Source organism: Pelobates fuscus, chromosome 5 (genome assembly GCF_036172605.1).
Source record: "Pelobates fuscus isolate aPelFus1 chromosome 5, aPelFus1.pri, whole genome shotgun sequence".
NCBI classification, from domain to species: Eukaryota; Metazoa; Chordata; class Amphibia; order Anura; family Pelobatidae; genus Pelobates; species Pelobates fuscus.
Genome location: NC_086321.1, coordinates 251,421,202 through 251,442,201, shown reverse-complemented (window position 1 = coordinate 251,442,201; position 21,000 = coordinate 251,421,202).

The window sequence follows — 21,000 nt, the reverse complement described above, 5'->3', positions numbered from 1 at the left end:
AGTATGTACGTGTGTGTGTGTCAGTATGTGTGGATCTTTGTGTGTGTGTATCTGTGTCCTTTTTGTATCAGTGCATTTGTTTGTGTCTGTGTATGTGTAATTCTGTGGGTGGGATTTGGAGGCAGGGTTTGGGGCTTGGGGGCCCAGGCCTTGAGCTGTGATAGGGGCCCCAAAATTTCTGATAGCGGCACTGCTTCAAATTCTCTCCCAGCCATAGAAATTAAGCGCACAGGTCTATAATTTCAAGGGAAAGATTTTGAAGACTTCTTGAATATAGGGACCACATCCTCTAGTACAATTCCTAAAAGAAAATAATCCTGAAAGATTTAAAATAGAGGTTCACTTATTTCCACACTTAGCTCCTTAAGTACTCGTGGATGAATGTCTTTAGGCCCTGGAGCTTTGTTTACATTAACTTTTTTTAATTGCTGCCACTCCTTGTCTTTAGTCATCCAATCACAATATTTTTTTTCCAGAAATCGTTTGCATATCTCATAGGTTCCACTTTAATATATAAAGAGGAAAAATAGTTATTTAAAATGTCTACCTTTTCCTGGTCTTCATTAACTAACACACCCATCTCTGTTTTGGTGTACCTACACTTTCATTTATAAATTATTATTTTTTTTAGAATTTATGTGCTTAAAAAAATGTGGGGGTTTGGTTTTGCTCTCCTTGGCTATCACATTTTCATTTTCTAGTTTAGCCCACCTAATCGCCTCTTTGCATGCATTATTGGCTTATATCTTATATAGGATGCCTCTGATTTTTCTGATTTAAATGCTTTAAATGCCTTTTCTTATTTTTAATTTACCTTTACCTTCCTACTAAGCCACATTGGTTTCAATTTGTTTCTTTTATATTTATTAACCAATGGTACATACTGAAAAGTGTACCTTTCTAATATCTGTTTGAAGATATTCCATTTATAACCAGTGTATTTTTCACTAAAGAGTTTATGCTGGTCAATAATTTGTAAAGCTGCTCTAATCTTATTGAAATTTGCCTTTTTAAAAGGATATGTTTTAGTATACCCCATGTGCATTTGTCTATTTGAGTTTATTTTAAAAGACAACATAATGTGATCACTATTTCCTAAGTACTCCCCTACTTGAAATTTATGTTATAACCAGATCCAGACAATTGTCCTTTCTAGTTGGTGCCAGTTTTTTAACAGGTTCAAAAACCTAATTTTTGTTGCTGAACTACTAGTCCCTCTATCCCAATTTATGTCCACGTGATTAAAATCCTTAATAATTAATGTGTTACCCAGATATGCAGCTTGTCATCAAGTGTTCCAACATTTCACAAGTTACAGGGATTGTCCTTTGTACCCACAGTAAAGTCAAACTCTATTCAATTGGACTTTTAGCTGTACTACTTTGGATGTTCTATGCAACTTAAAGACTACTTCAAAAAGAAGAAATCGGACAATGGGATTCCTAATCTCCAATTTTATCATAACTGCTCTTTTGAAACATTGCTAAACATACCCAGCATCAAGGCATTCCTATGCACAGTTAATGATGAATACAACATTCAAAATAATGATTCTTCAAATTCCAAATCTCTAGAAGAGAGAGAGAGATGTCATCAAGTCCCTGGCTTCAGTCAGAAGTCTTGTAATCCATGGAGTTGATAAAGGAGGAAGAATAATGTTACAAAATTACTCTGTGTACAGAAACAAGGTTTTACTTCAAATAATGAAAAAAACTACCAGGCAATCCATGCAATCCATACAGATATTACTACTGCAGCAATGAGGGTATTCAAAGAAACAGCATAATGCTGTCTTGAAGACAATTTTAGTTCACTTGAACTATTCCAGTACCTCAAGTAACAATCACAAAGAACTCCGATGATTTATTGCATCCCCAATATCCACAAAAGCGTAAAAGAAAACTCTCCTGGATGACTAATAGTGTCAGCCAACATCTGGGTGTTTGAACCGGTTTCCAAATAGCTAGATTATCTCTATAGATAGCAAGTGGCAGACCTTTATATTTTGGTTAAAAGATACCAACAGTTATCACATCTTAGTGATATCTTGCTTCTAGAAGAAGAGATGGTTCTTCTTACATGTGATGCAAAGAAATGATATACCATCATTCCACATAAGGATGGGGCTGAGGTAATGCAGCTCACTCCCAGTACTATCAAGGTCTACACAGAGTTTATTCTGGAACCTTTGGAACTTACTCTCACAGAATTACTTTTGGTTTGAACATCAATGGTATATACAGATGTCTGGGACTTCAATTGGAGCTGCAATGGCACCAGTGTCTGCAAATGGATTAATATATTTGTTTAAAAACATAAACATACACATGGAAGGTTTGGGAAATTCATCTTACTGTATTTAATCTATATCAATGATGTTTTCATAATCTGGAAATGTTCCTTACCATGACTGATGCAATGATTCAGCATGTTCACTTACTTGACACTCCAGTTGACCATGATGGTTATTCAGGAAAATGTGGACTTTCTAGATCTTCACATCTACATACCTGGTAAGACACTAACCTATGCTCTATACAGCATACCTACAGATTGCAACACCTTGCTCCATGCCAATAGCTTCGATCCCAAACACCCTTCCGTGCTCCTGATTGTACTCCAATTGTGTGACCTATGGTTATAATATCCAGGGAAAGTAACTTCAAAGTCCTTATAGTGGTAAACAGTAGTTTCAATTAGCGGGTCACCTGTGGATTTATTAAACTATAGACTAAATTGCCCATGTATTCTTGCATATATAGGAAAAACAGACTTACCATTATGAAAATGCATACGTAACCACAGGCCATTCATCAAGATGGATCTTAGAGACTATAAAGGGGATCTACCCATTCTTAAACATTTCATTGAGAAAGGACAATCATTACCAATCATGGAATTTACAGCATGTGACCACATTCTTCCACCTCTGAAGTTGAGATGAAAGACGTACTAGACAGACTTAGAGGTAGTTAGGTTGGGAAAAGACTTAAAAAAAACATTATTGAGCATACAGGGAGGTGGGGGGCTCCAAACATTGAAGGAAGGAGGGAGCATGGGCGTCCGCAGGAATTTTTCCAGGGGGGGGCATAATTGTAATGACATCCATGCTTGGCCCCTTTTTGACAGTGTCATGAAAGGGAAGGAGCATAGTCATTTTCACATAAAGCCAGGGTGAATAGCTTTTTTACAACTATGGTGTCAGGAATATATGTTTGTATTCCTGACACTATAGTGTTCCTTTAATCAAATTAAAGGAACATTCTGGTCACCATAACAACTTCAACTAAATGAAAATGCTATGATGCAAGGAGGCCCCTGGGCGCTCTCTTTGCTTTAAGGGGTGAAACCACTCTCAAATGGTTTACCCCCAAATGCTTCCCCCATCCAGATCTGCAGGTCGTTCAGTGGTATTCAGCTTCTTAAACGGAGTGTCAGGAAGTGCAGACTGATGTCAGGCGTGGGTGCCGCTGATTGGCTAGAGTGGTCAGCTGACGCTCTAAGCCAATCGCTAGCTCCCGATTCATAACAAATGTTTTACGTTTTCATGAATGAGGAGTTACTATTTGGAAAGGTGGAAAGGTGAGATTGACATAAGATTATACCAGAAGTAAAGAAATCTATACATTGCTTTAAACTCATAGAGTTACAGTATAAGATACTAACCAGATGGCATCTGGTTCCAAAGAAAATTAATAAAATATTCCCTAAATATTCCTCTCTCTGCTGGCAGTGTAACAACTCAGAAGGCTCTTATTTGGTGGAACTGTCAGAAATTAAAACCCTTTTGGGAACTAACATATTACATATTAGAGATCTTTATGATTTCTTCTCCTACTACATCTTGACTGTCCTAAATTGGTGCAGAAAGATAGATACATAACAACCCATATCTTCATATCAGCAAAAAAGTGTATTGAAAATTTTTGGGAAACATTAAAAACTCAAATCTCCTTCCAATTAAAGATGGAGAGGAAACCCTTGCCTATAACTAAATATGGATGGAATATATGGAATAATTTTATTCAGGAAGATTAACTTGCATAAATATATATCTTAAAAACAAAAGAGAAGATCCCTGAATAAATCCAAGCCACTTTTTCAGAGCACTTTCACAGCACTTTGGGTTTTCCCCCAGTCTCCCCTCTCTCCCCCCACCCCCACACCCATCGGCTCTTGTTTTATGGGTTTAAAATATAAGGTTGGGCTTATTAATATGATCGGTACCATGAATTTTGACAGTGTGAAGCCCTTTATGTATATCTCAATGTTTGTATACCATCGTTTTGTCATTTTCTGTCTCTGTCCGTCAATATTTAATAGTTTTGGGATCTGTAGGGATGTAGGGCTGTTGGGATGTCAAATATTGTATTTTTGATGATGTGTAATTGTATGTGTCTTTTTTATATTTGAAAAATCAATAAATATATAAAAAAAAACAACACAACCTGATCTAGGAATAAAAAAAAAGAGAAAAGTAAAGAAAACGTATAGATTTGGACTTACACTGACTATTTTTGTCTGATTACTATAAAGCTAAGCGGATCTCACGTGGATTCAGAATCCTCAATATTCCGACCATTGGGAGAGGTAAGGCCACGGTCTGTAGAGATTGGACTGACGTCCTTAATAAAGCTTCATTGGATCATCATAAAGGACGTCAAAACAGGCCTAGCCGATATTAACCAGAAAATCCTTGATATGGAAACCGAACATGCACTCATGTTAGCCTCAGGCCTCAGCCGACAGATTAAAATTGCAAAAACAACTGAAAGAGGAGCTGCTGAAGTATAACAATGAGTTGATAAAATTTAAGAAAGATAAATTTGAAAGGGTCCAACAGGATTATCAGTACCATACGGTATATAAATAGCTGTCTGGTGACAATTCACGCAGGCCAAGAAGACAACGCAAGAGAATCATACGTCCCAAGCGTCCAAACATTGATGTGACTTCTGGGGAATCAGCCTCAGAAAATGAAGCCCCAAAGGTACCAGCAACTTTTTTAGAGGTGGCAGAAGGGGGCACTACAACCAGGAGCCAAAGCCAAAGCGCAGGAGGCACCGCACGAGATGAGGGCACAAGGGTAAGGCCCACCTCTCATGGCAAGCCACCGATCAGGAAATGATCCCAATATTTAACCTATCAAATAGGTCCTTGAGCCATGAAGAAACTGATATACTAAGCCGAGGACTCTCCTTTGTACCCACAGCTTACGCCAACTCATTCAAATGGAATATAAAACTATTCCAATTTGGCAGAACGATGTGTCTGAAGGAATACTTTAATCACCCTGAAAAATTGTCAACTAATACTGCAATTAGAGAGAGGTTTAAACCTAAATCAGTGTTTGATCCGCAGACCAATAGACCCTCTATTAAGACGTTCCTGGCAACTACGAACAAGACTACACAGACAGCTCTGGCTCAGCACAAAGATAAATATCAGAATATCACTAAAAACCAACATAGGTTGATTATGGACTTGGCAAACAATCCAGATATTATTATCCGCCCTGCAGATAAGGGTAGAGGAATTGTAGTGATCAACTATCAAGACTATGCAGAAGACCTTAAACTACAATTACAGGACCATAACACATATCAGCCACTCCAGTGAGACCCTACAAAATGAATACAGAACAAGATCAAGGACACCCTTGATATGGGATTCATGGCAGGTTATGTTGACCTCAATCTGTACCAGTATATGTACAAGAAATAACCACGAACACCTATCATTTACAGTATTCCAAAAATTCACAAAAATGCCACAAGACCGCCAGGATGTCCCATAGTGTCTGCTATTGATGGGGCTTTGGAGCCTATTGCTAAATGGCTGGACCATATGTTCAAGGGTCCAACTGAAGAATTAGATAAATATATTAAGGATACCCAAGCACTTTTAACCAAAATTAAACTTATTCAATTTGGGGACCACAGACCTATTTTGGTTAATATGGATGTAAGTAGTTTGTACACCATTATCCCACATGAAAAGGGAATCGAAGCTATGCGTGAGGTCCTAAATCAGTCTAACACATACCAAGGTCCCCCTATTGAATACACTTTGGAACTCCTTGCATTAACACTGTAACATAATGACTTCAGATTTGAAGAAAATTGGTATCTACAGGTGGCGGGAACATCTATAGCCATGGCCCCCATGTACGCCAACACAAACATGTATGTATATGAACAAGAGTACATTTTAGCTCACTTTGGCCATAACATGGCGGGATATTTCCGCTACATTGATGACCTATAACTGATATTGACTGGCACAGGGACAGAGGCAACTGACATGGTTACGCATCTGAACCAAATATGTACACCATAGTAATCCGGAGAAGGTTCAATATCTGGACCTCGAACTAACAGTGGGATTACATCAGATTGAATACTGTTTATACACCAAGGTCACAGACAGGAATACGTTATTACACACCCGGAGTGCACACACGATAGCCTTAAAAAATTAACTTCCCAAAGCACAGTACCTTGGTGTCATCAGAAATAACTCAGATGAGCATAAGAAGGAAGCCCAATTGGAAGAAATGACAAAAAATTCATAAATCGTGGGTATAAATGCCAGGTACTGGAGAAAGCATTGTTTAGGGCAAAGAATACCCGCACTCAGATTAAGGCGAATCCAACACAATGATTGGTCTTCCCCATGACCTTTCATCGCTCTACCTCATCGGTCACATCAACCACGAAGAATAACTGGAAAATGACATCTTCTGATGACACACTGGCAAAAGTTTTTAAGGAAATACCCCTTATATGTTATAAGAGGAACAGGAGTCTCCGAAACCTATTGGTGCACACGGATCCCATCAATAGTTACTCATCAATTACTCAATCACACAGCAGTGGTAGTGTCTGCTGTCTGGGATGTGTAACATGTGGGTATATGAATCCAGCTAAATCTTTTAATCACCCGCACACTAACACTAATCAAAATTTCACAATAGAGTATTCTGTTCATATTAAATTATATGGATATAATACTGTTAAAATAAGGATACTCTTAAGGTACTAAAGCTTTATATATTAAAAAATAAATATAAACCAGAGCAAAAATGAATATTGATATATAAATTATAAAAAAGACATTGTACCAAAAAAGCATAAATATGTATAAAAAAGGTATTTGAAATGAAAGGTATTATAAAATAATAAAAACTTGCAATCTGTAAAAATCCTTCTTAAGAAATATATATATTAATAATAATAAAAAAATATTTATATATATATATATATATATATATATATATATATATATATATATATAACAAATCTAAATGATTGCCCAAAATTGAACTGTTTAGTTTTAGTGTGAAGCAAAAACCATGTGTTAACCAGTAAAGAATATTGAACACAAGAAAGAAGGTGCAGAAGATCCTTTCCTAAAACAAGAGATGAAAACAATAAGGAGGACAAAGTTGTTAAGAAAGAGTTAATTCTTGAATCGGTATAGACTTGTAACCCTAAAGCACCCTAAATGCTTCACTTATGTTTATAACTGTACTAAAACTGCTACAATTATAGAAGCCTATGTAACTATTCAGATATTTTATATCATCAGAGTTACAGATACAATCTAACCATTAAAAGGCAACAGTAGCTAAAACAAATCTGTTGATAAAGGAGTACCAAAAAAAGCTTATATCCAAAGATGAAGTTGAATTCATATACATACTATTGCCAATCTATGTTTTATACACTTCCAAAAGTCCACAAGGAGTATGTTAACCCAAAAGGAAGACCAAGCATATCTGGGAATGGAAATTTGAATCAAAATGTGATGTAAATAAATATATTGATAGAATAATACACCCACTAGCCAAAAATCGGTCCTTATATTCAAGGAATTAAAAATCAAATTTTAGCAAACTATTTCTGTGATCCCTTTCCTTAAGATGTAGTCTTATTTAGCCTGGATGTCGAGGCACTGTATACCTCCATGAACAGGGAATCAGTACACCAAGCATTTTTTAAGAAAATGAGGTGTAGAATTTAAGGAACATTCAGTGTTTATGGTACAACTACTTATCTTTGTGCTGATGTATAATGTTTTCCTGTTCATGGGGAAGTTCTACCATCAAATACAAGGAACAGCCATGGGGATGGTTTATGCCAGGCTTCCCCAAGCTCCGGCCCTCCATATGTTGCTGAACTACAACTCCCATGATTCTATGAATGAAATAGATAGGCTGAGAATCATGGGAGTTGTCGTTCAGCAACATCTGGAGGGCCGGAGTTTGGGGAAGCCTGGTTTACTCACTAGCCCCATGCAAATCTACATCTAGGCTGGTGGGAGGTGAATGGGTCTTTACGAACAATATGATGTCCTTTACCAACCACATTATTCTCTGGAAGAGATAGGTCAATGATATTATTATAAATTGGCATGGGTCTCCTGAGGATTTTTCTAAAGTAATTGAGGCCCTTAATGTTAACTTGCTAAATCTCAAGTTTATTTATGAGATACAGACGCTGTCCCAAAAAGATGAAGATTACACTCTAATCACCACCCTCTACCGGAAACCAACTTCTACCAACAGCTTATTGGCATTGGATAGTCAACACCCTTTAGGGTTGAAATGGGGGATCCCCATATTATATTATTTACGACTAAGATATAACTCTACAACACAGTTCAGAAAGCATGAAGATGTATTACATGGGTATTTCAAATCTAAAGGGTACCAAAGCGCTGTTTGAAAGCACAATACAAAAGAGCCTAGACTACTGAGAGGACTGAAATATTTTTGGAAAATATCACTAGTGGTGAGAGCAATGTGATCCTCTTTATTGAAAAACAATTATATGTTGACCGTCACTGTGATAACTTAAAGTAATTGATCTATAGGGAATCTGTATACATTTTATGCTCCAGATGTTTACAATTGGATATCTTGAATCAGTATCAAATTGATTTACTAGACCCTGAGCCTTATTGGTCTAATTGTAAGATGTGTAGAGCAATGCAAAGGATTTGGTCAGGATATGAATGTGTTTATTCATAAGATATACATAAGTAGACAGTATGGTGTAATGTCTCATTATTGTATCTAAAATCGAGTAGGAGGCTTTCTGTGTACAGGCTTTTTGCATGATTAATGTGTCCTGCCTGAGAAACTATATTGTTCCCACAATTTGGGCAATTATTACTATAAGTCTAACCACTTTGTATTACAAGGGTTTATTTTAATGGATTGACATCTCGTCCCACTTATATGAACCCACGCTATGTGGAAGTAAGTGTTATGACTCTCTATAACCTCCCGCTGACTTGTGCTAATGTAGATTGCCCCTCTGCAGTCAATAATGAATGCTTCTGTCAGGCTAATCTACCTTACATCCAGCAACTCTAACATCTTACCCCTCTGTCAGTCACTACAGTGGTTTCCTGTTACATTTAGGATACAGTCAAAATTGCACAGTCAGTCTCCTTGGATCAAGCAGCTATTACCCCACTAATTAGAAATTATATCCCTGTATGTTATGATTTTGCAAGTATTTATCCAATTGCAGTTTAAACATATGTATGGACTCTGATACAACCACATCTTCAGGCAGATAATTCCATATCCTTATTGCTCTTACTGTAAAAAAAAACTTTTCTTTGCCTTAGCTGAAACCTCTTTTCTTCCAGCCTAAATATGTGACCTCGTGTCTGATGTATAGCCCTGTTTCTGAATAGATTTCCAGATAATGGTTTGTACTGGCCCCAAATATATTTGTATAATGTTATCATATCCCCTCTGAGGCGCAGTTTTCCAAACTAAGGAGATTTAAATTTTTTAACCTTTCTTCGTAACTAAAATGCTCCATTCCGTTTATCAATTTTGTTGCTCGTCTCTGCACTTTTTCTAGTGCCATGATATCCTTCTTTAGAACAGGTGCCCAAAATTGCACAGCATATTCAAGGTGTGGTCTTACCAGCGATTTATAAAGAGGCAAAGTGATATTTTTATCCCGAGAATTTATGCCTCTATTTATACATGACAAATCCTTGTCGTGTGTGGTTATCCCTAATTCACTACCATTTAGGGTGTAAGTTGCTTGTGCATTGTTGACTCCAAAGTGCATAACTTTGCATTTCTCTATGTTAAATTTCATCAGCAAAGCAATATCCTGCTCACATTTTATTACTTTAAAAAGTTTTGTGTCATCTGCAAACACTGAAACATGGCTTTCAATGCCTGTTTCAAAATCATTAATAAATATGTTAAATAGAAGTGGTCCCAAAACAGAACACTGAGGGACACCACTTACCACTTTTGTCCTCCCTGAAAATGTACCATTAATGACAACTCGTTGTACTCTATCCTTAACCCCTTAAGGACACATGGCATGTGTGACATGTCATGATTCCCTTTTATTCCAGAAGTTTGGTCCTTAAGGGGTTAAGCTAATGTTCTACCCAAAAACAAGATTCATCTAGACCAATTTCTCTTAGTTTGAAGACTAACCTATTTGAGGAACCGTATCAAATGCCTTGGCAAAATACAAGTAGATCACATCCACTGCTACACCCTGATCTATACTTCTACTTACTTCTTCGTAGAATGCAATTAGGTTAGTTTAACATGACCTATGTTTCATAAAACCATGCTGATTATTGCTAATAACAACGAGATCCAGACAAGCATCCTTTCTAGTTGGAGCTTGTACCAGTTGTGACATAAAGGTGTAATTTAACACATTCAAAAAACTGATTCCCCTTGCTGAAGTACTAGTCACCCTATCCTAATTTATGTGCGGGTAATTAAAATCTCCAATAATTAACGTGTTACCCAGATTTGCAGCTTTCCCAACAGCTGTTCTTCCTCATTAGGTGGTTTATAACATATCCCAACCAATAATTGATTTCCCTTTGTTTGCCCCAAGCAGATACCTACCCATAAAGCTTCCACATTTTCCTCGTCACACTCCACATGCCTAAGATTTGACTTTAACTCATGGTTGAGATACAAACATACCCCACCACCCTTTATGTTTTTCCTATCCTTCCTAAATAACGTGTACCCATTTAAATTAACTGCCCAGTCATGTGTCTCATCCCACCATGTTTCTGTTATGCCTATTATATCATATTGTTTAGTGTATGCTATTGCCTCCAGTTCCCCCATTTTGTTATATAGGCTCCTTGCAGTAAGCATACATTTAATATAATCATGAGTAATTTGCACTTTTGTGAATTTTCATCAATATGACATACCTCCTCCTTTCCCCATCTCCATCACCCTTATACTGAGCTGAAGCCCATCTCTTTTCTATCCTATCTCAATTTTCTAAATTGCTTTGACCCTCCCCCCCACTACTAGTTTAAAATCTCCTCTGTTCTGAGCTTTCCCCTCTCCCCATCTCCACTCCCTTATCCTGAGCTAAAGCCCATCTCCTTTCTATCCTATCTCAATTTTCTAAATTACTTTGACCCTCCCCCCTACCACTAGTTTAAAATCTCCTCCAACCTTCAAGCCACCCTTAATTTAAATTAACTGCCCAGTCATGTGTCTCATCCCACCATGTTTCTGTTATGCCTATTATATCATATTGTTTAGTGTATGCTATTGCCTCCAGTTCCCCCATTTTGTTATATAGGCTCCTTGCAGTAAGCATACATTTAATATAATCATGAGTAATTTGCACTTTTGTGAATTTTCATCAATATGACATACCTCCTCCTTTCCCCATCTCCATCACCCTTATACTGAGCTGAAGCCCATCTCTTTTCTATCCTATCTCAATTTTCTAAATTGCTTTGACCCTCCCCCCCACTACTAGTTTAAAATCTCCTCTGTTCTGAGCTTTCCCCTCTCCCCATCTCCACTCCCTTATCCTGAGCTAAAGCCCATCTCCTTTCTATCCTATCTCAATTTTCTAAATTACTTTGACCCTCCCCCCTACCACTAGTTTAAAATCTCCTCCAACCTTCAAGCCACCCTATCCCCCAGCACAGCAGACCCTTTTCCGTTTAGGTGCAATCCATCACGACTATACAGGATGTACCCAAGCGCAAAATCGGCCCAGTGCTCTAAAAACCCAAAACCCTCTTTCCTGCACCAAGACTTCAGCCACGCATTGACCTCTCTAATCTCCCACTGGCTTTCTGCTGTACCACGCGGCACAGGTAATATTTCTGAAAATATTACCTTGGAGGTCCTTTTCTTTAGCTTACTTCCTAGTTCCCTGAACTCATTCTTTAGGACCTTCCATTTTCCTCTGCCTTTGTCATTGGTATCAATATGGACCATAACATCTGGGTCATCCACAGCCCCTCCCAATAATCCTTCCACTCTGTTGGCAACATGCCAGACCTGAGTACCCGGGAGACAGCAAACTGTCCGGTTGAGATGATCAGAGTGGTAGATTACCCTATCTACTCTCTTAATAATAGAGTCCCCTACCATCACAACCTGTCTAGCCTTCCTTACCCTCTCAACCCCACCTGTACTAGAGGGGCTGTACCCATGGCTGTTAGAAGGAACAGCTTCCTGCAGTACAGCTACTCCTGAGCTGATGCTCCCAACATCTTTACTCAAATGGGCAAATCTTTAGATCTTTTAGCTATTATTACCTGAAATTATGTTTCTGTACCTATATTCATACAAAGTATTTAACTGAGTGGTTACATAGGCATTCATAATTGCTTTAGTACTAATATAAAAGCATGGTGAAAACATTAGAATAAAAAAAAAGGGGTTCTACAAGTTTATTAAATTTAGCAGGTTCACGTTATACCACAGTGGAAAATAAATCCCCCAGTTCTTGATTGAGGCATTACTTGAGGAGGGAGCTCAATTGGGGTTTCCTATTATGCCACCCTTTCTCTTAATCTAGTAATTCATTTTGCTGTTTATTTATTTTTTAATAAAGGAGTAAACTTTTTTTTTACCTCCTGGCGTGATTTTCCTTCTTTTTTATTTATTTTTATTTTATTTTATAATTTTGCAGTGCAAGACTGTACAACATGCTTGATGTGCCCCAAGGCAGTCCACAAGCTAATCAACATATATTTAACATTTGGACACATGAGAAAACGTGCACAATTTTATAATTAATAACTCATCAGGCTTTCATGTCCTAGCTGAAGGCAAGTATGCGTGTAGGTAAAGTGGTAGGCTAGCTAGACATGGAAAACAACAGGAATAAATTATAAAGAAAACAGGTTAGTTGAGCTAGGGCAGTTTGCCATAAGGCTTGGGATTAGTATCTCAGATGATAAAGGCATACTGACACGATTTGTATCCCACTGAGTTGCGTTGGCATAATAAACTACTGGCACCCACCAATACTGGGAGTAGGAAACTTAAGCATAGATTAAACATCTAGTATAAATATAAACAGCCGTTCGTGGAACTGCTCAGGTTTAAAACTGTCAGTAGTTGGTAGTCCATAAGAGATGGCGGTACTAACTGACAGTATGGAAAGTATTTTCAGTAAGTTATCATGTTTTTTTTTACCGGAGAGACTTGGGTGTTAAGCTAAGTACATATCAAGGTCTGCAGCTATGTTACATGAATGTTCACTGTTACATTAGGCTTGTGTTAGGTGTATATTTGTACAGATCCTGCCTTGTCTTGGTAATGGCAGGGACTTTATCTGCCGATGTTTAATGCTGTTAGATCGCAGGAGCACCAATATCCCTTTGCACCAGCCCCAGGCCTTCAAGGGAGCTATCACCTCTGCTCAACTGTCCTGAACTCTGTGTAAGTCCAAGGCAACTGTCCTTGTGTGCCGCAGTACTGGGGGTCAATGGCGCCTCTTCTGCTAAGCACTCCAAGGGGTTCTCCCCAGTTAGCTCTTGGCCCGGGAAGGCTCCTCCGTGAGGGTGCGTTGTGAGTTGATGCAGAGTGGTGGTGTTGGGATAGCAGTGCCTGCAGCCCCAGGATCCCCGGATTCTAGCAGATGGCATTCAGCCCGTCATATTTGGCAAGTTAATCTACCTCTCGCGGACATGTTCTAGCACCATGCGGTCTCGCGTCCATCTTGAGGGGATGAAGGGTTGGTATGTCCAGATGTAGTAGCCCCAGATAGGCAGTGCAGCAGCCTCCTCAGCGGGGGCTGGGATAATCCTCACTGGTCCAAAAGGGGGGGGGGGACAGGACCAGGAGTGTGTCAGGTAAGTTGCTGATGTGTATTGGACGGGCGGTAAGCGATGAAGCGGCCATCCGCTTCACTCCCCTCCCAGGTATGCCTATGTCTCCAAGTCTGTCTCCAATTAACACTCAAATAATGATAGAAATATTCCTATAAGCAATACCCAGTCTCATGCTAGTGTGAAGCGAATATAAAGTACTAAAGTACTACATCCTACTAAGAATGTATTTAAAGGATGAAACATTGTCGATACCACTGAGCAATTGGTTTAACAATATAAGAAAAAATGTCAATTAAGCTGTTGCTATTTTTCAGATGTCTACTTAGACCAGGGGTGCCCAAAATGTAGATGTTTTAAAACTGCAGCTTACTTGATGCTTTGTCATTCTAAAGGCATTTTAAAGGCATGCAAAGCATCATTGGAGCTGTAGTTTTACAACATCTGGGTATCTACCTTTTTAGCACCCCTGACCATTAGGAGGGTTAAAAATACCTCAGTGATAGTATTTCAAGTAGACAAAAATCACAATACCCACAAATCAAATACGTAGTTTATAAATAGTTTTTCAATTTTTGTATTAACCCGAGAACGCTGTTCCTGTGGTGAATAACGGTTATGGGAGCGTCATGTCGAGAAGAAGGCATTTCATTACCAGATACTGGAGCCTGGTCAGCAATTATGACCAGGGCAATTACAGAGGAAAACCTGTTATACTTTGTTGGTTGGTAAATAGACCTGACAAACTGTGATGACTGTTGCTCAGTGTTTCTACTTTACCTGCAACACCTGAGACTGGGACAGACCAATGATCCTCATCCATCCTGACAGAACTTAAGCAATTTTGCAAAAAAAAAAACTGTTAAAAACTGCTGGATTCATATGTGCACTACTTTTAAAGACGTATCCTCTAAATATGTACTCAGGAATAGTGAAGGAGATTTTGGTTACAGAAGTTGAGTTCTTATTTAACTAAAAATCTACATACTTTATTTAATTAAAGTCTGGGTCTCAATATATATGTTTTGAACCTTCAAAGCAAGCTGAATACTCGTACAGGACAATGTATACAACATTTAGCAACATTGCGGGGGAGATACTTTTCAAGTATTGCTAAAAAAAATGATGGAAACATTCTATAAGTGGAACATTTTCCTTGGAAAACCAGTGTTCATGATCATTCAATTAGATTCAATGATAATAGCTCCAGTCTCCCCTAACAAGATGATTTGTCACACCTATTGTGTAATAATTTTGTTGCAAGGAAATGTGGTATTTACTTTTGTTGTTGTTGCTTTACTGGATTTTGAATCCCAAGTATAAAAATATCTGTTCTCAAAGTTAAATTCTTAAATAATTTAATTCCAGCTTTTCCAATTACATACGGAGATCTGTAGCTAAGCAATGAAGATTTTGATATTTGTGATATCGGATTGCACTCAAATCGACCGTACTGAGCACACAGCCTCTGAGAAACATAATCACATGCCTTATATATACAATTAGATGCACATTAGTTATAGTCGATATATTCTGCATTACCTTTATAACTGTACGTATATAGGGGCACGATGACTAAATTGATTGACTAAGGCAAAAAATACATCACATAAAAACAAGAAAAAAACAAAAATGGTGCAAAGAACAAAAAGACAAAACATCTGCATCTCCGTAAAGATGATAAAACACATCTCAGTAAGGTAGGTTAAGAAAATGTAAGGAGTTGATTGAGCATGAATGTTTTCAGTTTCACACAGAAATGATCACCAGAGGGCACAGCATCTTCAGTTTGGAGTATGTAGGTGTGTCTATTACCAGGAAAAAATGTTGCAGATCTGGAGAGCTGTCTAGACAATGAAGAAGCTTTTGTGTATGGAGAAAGCATAATTGTCTCTCTAAATGATTTTTGAATCATCCTCAAGATAATTACCTGTGTGTCCATGTATCTGTTAAATTAATTTGAGGTACAAGTCAGTTATTTTTTACTCTCTCTCTCTCATTTGCCTTGATGTATCCCTAGGAACAGCAAAAAAATGAGTTAATTGTACTGCAAATCCAGATGCCTTTGCTTCATCGTAGATTCCACAATCTTCAGAGGCAAGATTAATCTGCAAAATGCTGAGAAGTATACTAAATATACATTGATTGCAATTACACGTATTATCTTTATGTCTGAAAAACAACTCATACTTGATATGTGCCTGGATGATGCCTCAAATCATTTAATCAATTACTGTGACATCAATCAGTGCACAGGGTTATGCTCAACTGCAAAATCAATTAATTTAAGCGAAGTGTGGAGTACGTGAATGTGGACCCTGAATTTAAAAGTATTGGGGAGATATATGCAGAGATATATAGAATTTGCAAAGAAACTACTTGTAATCAAACAGAATAAAATGGAATGAAATACTTCTCATCTTGCCCTGACTATGCAGGAATGCAATTTACGTTCTTGAATATAGAACATGTGTCTGTTAAAGAAAGGAACATAGCTTATATAATGTGACTGGTAGATCTCATTAGTATTCTGTCTTAGAAGCATGCAGATATCCTAGTTCCAAAGTATTGATCTAGACATGTCTCTTCTTCAGCTCCAACCACATTTCAATAGAATTTTTTGATTGCTTTGTTTCTCGGGCACCTGAAACTTTAAAAGGTGGATTTATCAACTATGTTTTCTATTAACCACCAGATAATTATATGCAAAAAATTGAAAATTACTTATCATGTGGTTGCTCTCGACCTCATTGTTAATGCACTAAGGCACTAAGTAGAAATGTCCTCATGCTTTTCAATGTGAAAAGATCTGCTGTTTTCATAACGTCATGGTTGCTTGTTGCCATGGAAGTAACATTCTAGCAGCTTATTGCTGTAACATCTTATAAAGCCTCTTGATAGCAAGATCCAGTCTTGATTAGATACAAAAAGCTGCTTGTCCTCAGAGCTTTTTAAGATTTACCTCAGGCATATATCTTTTTCAGACAGATAGAAAATGGAATTAGGGTGTCCCTGAACATACCAAGATGTTTTAATTTTTTTTTTTAAACCCTTTTATTCAAGGAATTGATCTGTAAATATCTGGAAAATCTTAAATAATAATACATTTAGAAATTATAAATGCACTGTTCAACCTTTCCCTCTTCCATCTCATAATGAAGAATATCACAAGTGTCTCCTTTATTATCTATTCTATAATAATGTACCATTGTGAGTGTCATTCATTTTATTCCCAGTAATTGCTGATTTTCCATTTTAACATCCTTAATGGCACTTTCTAAATAAATTATAATTAAATCATGGAAATGGAACAGAGATGTGGCATTGAGGGGAACAAGCAGTAGACCCATATCATTAATTATTTTTTCATGTTGTTGCCCATTTATAATAATACGAGGTCTGAATATCAAACTGCTAAACAAGTTCAATTTCATGAGGATTGATGTATTGATGCATTCAGTTAATGATTCTAAGCCTAGGGGGAAAAATAGGACAATCATTTTTTTTTCTTCCACCGAATAGAATCTGCTGTTTCAGGAAGAAAGAAAAAAAATAATCTTTTGTCAAACTGAAACCTAAAACTGTATAGATTTGTTTAGCAGTAAACCTGCAATGCAGTGCAAACACATATTTAAATATTTTCAGTGCGACCGTAGCCATAATTTGCATTCCACTGACTCATTGAAAGGAGAGACATCTAAAACAGAAATGCAGCAGATAAAAGAGGAACCATTAATCCAAGCAAGATTACTGCATAGAATCTTGATCCTGCATCCTCCCTCAATGAGACAAAGATCTTACTGTTTATATCCCTTTAGGTTAACCTTTTACAATAAGGACTATAGCACTGTACAAAAAGTGCTTTTTAAAAAACACTTTACGTTAGACTGTGTTAACCTTATTTCATATCTTATTACATTGCCATTGTCTTTGCACCGTTCAGCCGTCTTTTGTAGAGCAGAAATCACAGGGCAGGTTAATAACACTGTGCATAGATGAATACACCGCTATGCTTCTTAAACAGTTTTGAGTATTATGCAAACAACATAAAGCTGTAATTAATTGACAGACAAACAACGTTAGCTTGCAGTCAAACTGGATAGACTGTGACGTTTCAATGTACTCCGTAAATGAGAAGGAACAGAACATTGTTCTGGATGGAAATGTAACTGTAGAAATCAAGGCTGCACTCTCTGAACAGCTACTCTACATATTTTTATTCAGTTGTCTCAGGAAACCTTGAATTGTCATTGGATTTTCCAATACATAATAAGACCTGGCTAATGACATTTGTATTCCGTGGTTGGAAAAGATCTCTGATGTTGAATTGTATAACCAGAAGACACTAAATGAATGCTAGCTGATCTTAAACAGGCATGCGACCCAAGATATAAAAAGCAGATGCATTTCATTTCTAGCTATGAAATTGTAGCATGAGATGGAGAATTGGGAATGTTCATCATTCTGAAAAAGTAAGAAAAATGTCGGAAGAAAATCTGGTCATGAATTAAGCTACTTGTGTTGGGTCACTACTACAAAAAAAAAATAACTACAATGACTATGTCTTCTGACTTTTTTAAGCAATGTCACCAAATTAACACATAAATGAATACGAACTATTAACGTTCTTCACAAGCCACCCCATTTTTCTTTTCCTTCAAACTGTATTATTACTATTAAATTTTATATAGTTTAGTAAAAAAAAACAAATAAGAGCAACAAACCAATACAAGAGAATACAATTGCACATATGGACCAGTAATAATGGTTAATGGAATGGAGTGCCTACAGAAACCCTTAATGAAAAAGAGTCAAGCCATTAAATTTTCCATCCCGGTATAAATATTTTGATTTGAGCTGAAATGTTGAATGTTGATCAAAAATAAGTCATGAAATCTGAACAAAATAGCAAACAATTTTCATATTTCCTTCTATAACATAGCAAAATAGTAAAATAATTTTCCAAATATGGTCATGAATTATTATTGGGACATAGGATTGTTACACCTGGCTTATGGTTCCAAGGTCTTCTACAGCAATTACAAGTAAAATATACATTTTATTCCTGATATATTTCTAGGGTTCATAAACCTTCTCATGTGGTTTATTAGGACTCCTTTGTTTCTGATATCATACTGATGAGATGGTAGCTCATCATGTGCATGGGATGTTTGGTACAATATCTGAAAACCCATACTTGCCACTTGCAATGGGCTACTAGTCATTTATTGGGTAGATCTTTTCTCTTTTTTTCAAAGTCAAAATATTAAAGGTGTGTGAATAAATATTATGTAAACTGTTATTGTTCTGTCTGTATGTTTGCTTTTATAGGTTTTCTATAGATTTAGACAAACATAAATTCTCAAAACACATGATCTCTTCCTAGGAAATTGCCTTACACCAGTAACAAAGCATATTGCTTTCAATTAGCCTTTTCAGTTAAATAAGCTTTATGATTTTGATAGCTTTCTGGAGACAGATCATTGTCTGTATGACCTTATTCTTCTGTACTTTGTATTCAGCTATGAATTAAATTGCAGGAAATGATTCAGTTTTGACTCATTGTGTTTAAACTGGCAGAAATCAGAGGCCTCCTGTGAATGACAATGTCAATTTGTATTCATATGGGACAGGTAAAGATCCTGGTATACTTGGAAAATTGCAACATTATTCTGTTTTTTTCATTAAAAGATTTCTTAGAATAATAAGATTTTCGCATTAACTTTTTCTTCATGTTTTCTTTATCATATTCCTTTTTGCAACCTTCTTTTTTGTAAAGTTTTTGTGAGTCAAAGACAGTTGTCCCACAATGCCAAAAAGACTAGAATGAACAAATGAAGATTCATTTGTAAAGTGCACATACAAAACTATGGTACCTGGTAGGAAGTTGCCTAGCATTACAGTTTTAATCTTATAAAAGGTACCGTCAGAAACACAAGCCTGCCCTAATTTAATAACAGTGTGCCAGAATTCCTTTCATGTTGACTATTTCTCAATTTTTATCCAGTGTGTCTTTATTCAAGCTTAAGGATTGATAATAATCCATCCCAGTATGAAGCACTTAATAATACATTGTTACGTGCCTTTTTAATTACACTTTATCCTACAGTTTGTATCAATTATCTACTAATTTTCATTTTTTTTTTCATGCCCTCATATGCAGCTAACCATTGAAATGTAAAGGCTTACCTGTTAAATATGTTTGTATCATTATATTCACACAATAGCAGATATTTATAATGCTTTTCATATTTTTACTTTTTATTTAAGATTATTTTGGAAGGAGATTAAGTATTTCCAGGTCATCAAACTTATATTCACAAGTTGCTTAAGTAGCAGATTCATTAGAATATAGACTTCTAAATATGGATTTTGAAATTATTGTTAGTATTTAGTTATCTACTGCACTTTAAATATTATAGGAATGCCATTTAATAATCTACATTATCATTCTGAATGTATGATGGCTCCCCAAGAAGACACTCATAACTCAATTAAGCCCTCCTGGGACTTGTGCTGATTGCTTATATTGATTTGATAGGGTGTGTGACTTTGGTCAATCCAATGGTAATGTAGACTAGACTGCAGCTCGAGTCAATGGTCATGCCACAAATAATCACCACAGGTGGTACCATAGGTCCTTCTCCCTAACTCCACTCATCCCATCTCATCTCATCTCATCTCATCTCAAATGTCCCTTTTATTCATAGCTGGCAATGTAGATATCATCTTTGTCTCTTTCTTACACTCTGACTAATGCATATAATTCCTTAACTTAATTTGTCATTTCTTCCAGCCTTCTCATTATCAATTTCTGTTGTAAAACTGCATATTCACTCTTCTGTCTATTCTCTGCTTGGCTACAGCAATTCCCACCTCTTTGACATT